The following is a 3,413-nucleotide window of genomic DNA, read 5'->3' as shown; positions in this document are numbered from 1 at the left end:
TACTTTGCAATACTCGAAACACTCCAAAAAACTAGAATTAACTTTTATTTAATCTATTTTAATGAATTTATTATTATACCAAAGAAATTAAATACACCAACATTTCGTTTGTTGATTTAGGTTTAGGTTAATTTATACTGGCAATCCAAAGTGGATACAATTAGGCCTATTGCTCTATTGTGAAAGACTCAGGGTTTAAAACCACCTGTAACCTTCGGCGAAGCTAAGTATGCGGTCTTACAGTTGATCAAGATCCTCAAAGAAGGGAGCCCTTAAAGTGTTTATATGAACATAAAGACAGGTTGACCTCGGTAAGGCTGTGAAATAGCATCCCACACCATGATGTTGATATGGCATAGGCTTAAAACGCTATTATGATGCTTTATTAGTAGTGGTGGTTGCTTTTATCAAATGCTTTTCAATTTCTAAACGTTCATTAAGTTGTTCATCAATTTTGTTATTTTTACGTTTTTTCTTATTATGATTTTTATTTTTCTTAAACATTATTATTAAATAGAATACTTCATTTTAATTCTAAAATAAGAAAAATCAAAATTTTAAATTTGCAATAAAAGTTATGAAAACATTTAAGTATCTTCAGTAAATCATTCCCTACTGACAGAGCTTTTGTCTATATTTCGGTTTAACCTAAATATAAGAAGTAAAAATAAAATTTTGGTAATTTTTTTATTGAGTTTCTCAAATAGTTAAAAAGCGGAAGTAAGTGTAGCTGAAGTGTACTACAGGAAGAAAATATTTGCACTGTGAGGATAAATAATTTGTGTGTTTAAGAATTTTTATTTGTTATTTTTTTAGTCAACAATTTTTTTATTTAACTTTGCTGTGGAAGTTGCCATGAAGTTATAATGTTAAAATATTTTTAATATAATTATTAGTAGGAAGCAAATACTATTTGTTTAATTTCGGGAAATTCCACTTATATGTTTTAAATAAGTTATAGCTACAATAATGTGTACATTAATCATTAAGAAATATTTATTTATACAAGACAAATATTTTTGTTTTTATTTGTCAATCATTAAGGTTTTATTAAGAAAGTAAAATAAAACTTTTTGCAATTTTGTAAAAACTTATTTTTTGCATCAAATTTTCTTTAGTGGTATTACTTATTTCTGTCTTGGTGCTTAAGTAAACAAACATAATTGTCACATCTGTGGCAGTGAAATCCCAATAATAACTGCCGAAATGGCAGTGGAGTCACAAAAAGTTTGAACTTTATTTGAAAACCAGAAAGTTATGACACAAACTGTCAATTCTGATTATGTACCTCACATTGTTATCAATTATTTTCATCATGAGATTGAAGATATTGATATGGAAGATATTTGTTTTTAATAAGATGCTGCTATAACTCACGCAAACTGCAATTCCCATCACAGGTGATGATGTAAAATCGCCACTAAAACTATGAGTTTGTAGGATACCTCATTTTCTTTTGTAGGATTAAGCAGCGTACTGTATATTTGTGAATAAATTTCATACTATAGACACTTTGAAATATTTGATGAAAATCTGTTAGAGCTATTGTCAGTTGAGTCCCCTCAAAAACAGTTAAATGTTTTTGTATTTAGCATACCTATATCGGTTAGGCCTCAATAATATGTTTAAATAAAAATTTAATTGAAATAATCATTTTAGGTCTGATTTAGTTATGTTTATTTTTGGAACCAAAAAATGGATAACCCTACATTATATTTTTTATTATAATTCTCACTTAGTTTGTATATTTTTTTTATACATTTCTTTAAAAAATAATAATTCTCACTTAGTTTTGTAATATCAGTGCTTATAAACTATTATATTTCTTATAGAATAAAGGTGTAACAGTTTTAATTAAAAAAATTAAACAATTAAAAAAATTAACACAAAATTGTATCTGATTAATGAAATTTCCATATTAAGCAAACAAACCTTTAACTGGAAGTAACTGCAAGTGAATATATTACACTTTTGGTGCATATTCTGAATACATTTATGGTCTCTTCAAATATGCTAGCAAGTCTTTTAATGACCGAATAATTGTTAAATGTTAGCTGGTGTCTATACTTTGCGTACCATATACAAACTGCAATAATGGTGTTTCCATTTATGAGATCAGATAAGTTTTTTTTGAACATGTCATTGGAAATTACACAGTTCACTAAGCGTTGATTTATGAGCTATCAATCACCTTTTAATTTTAATCAATTTAATTTAATATATAATTTAAGATTTTATTAATCGCACCAAACACTCAACACAACCTCATCTGCCGCCAATCCAAACTTTGTAGTCGTTTGTGAAGTTACATTGGGTTCTGATCATAATCATTTAGTTTGAATATATTAGTATTTAATCCATTTTTCATCACCCAAAACGATTTCTTCTAAATTAATCGAAAATTGAACCATTCTTAAATGGTTTTCGCATTTTAGCAACGTTTCATTGATGATAATTCGGTCAATCATATTTCTTTGTGTTAATTTATGTGTTATTCAAACGTTCTTATTTAATTATTCCGAACTATCATGTGTTTGATGTGTAGTGTATTTGCTATGCCCTTCCACCTTGCTCTACCAGTTCCAAAATTTCATCGGCTTTTTTGGTAATTGGACGACCAGAGTGAAGTGCATCTTCAACATTAAAATTTCTAGAATTGAAATTTATCACACCATTGCTAGGTCCAGGATTGATACGCAGCATCTTCTGCGTAATCAAAATATATATTTTGTTGTATTTTTACAGCAGTTTCAGTTTTTTATGTTAATAAAGAATTATATAATGTATTTCTGAATTCAATATAACTTTCTATATGAGTGAAAAATTACACAAGTGCTTTTACAAAAAGATATAGTCTGAAATGCCATCTTTCAAATACGTGTTCGGTTGAAATAATCTGAAAAGTATTGCCATATATATATGGGTACTAATACTATTTAGTGACAACTCGCTCGTAGGTACCTCACCCGGCTCCATCACCTCCCCCCCTGACGTATCTATTCCTATTACCCTCCCTGAAGATTTTGTTCTAGCTTTCCGCTTCAAACCTCCCCAATACGTCTCCCACTGCCTCGATGAGTGGGACCGTAACCTGCACTCATCATTCCCCTATATAACCGCGGCTTTTGTGATCCCTGTCACAAAGTTTACCGCTAGCTTCACCAGCGCTCATCTGCTCTAACCCCATCCCCTTCTATCTTAAATAAGTCTAGCTCGCTGGGTACTAAGTCTATTTTTTTTCCTCTCTCCCCTGATTACTGGAATGATGTTCATAATGCTGTGGAAATTTTCTCCATAAATTGCTAAGAGGTGGTTTAGTGGGTTCAAGTCTCACACGTTGGCTTTCGATGACAAAAAACGGCGAATACTTTTCATATTGCCCATAAGACATATTATTACATGAAACAGTGAAA

This window comes from Teleopsis dalmanni, chromosome 1, assembly GCF_002237135.1.
Source record: "Teleopsis dalmanni isolate 2A chromosome 1, ASM223713v2, whole genome shotgun sequence".
In the NCBI taxonomy this organism is placed as follows: Eukaryota; Metazoa; Arthropoda; class Insecta; order Diptera; family Diopsidae; genus Teleopsis; species Teleopsis dalmanni.
Note: the sequence above shows the minus strand (reverse complement) of the source record.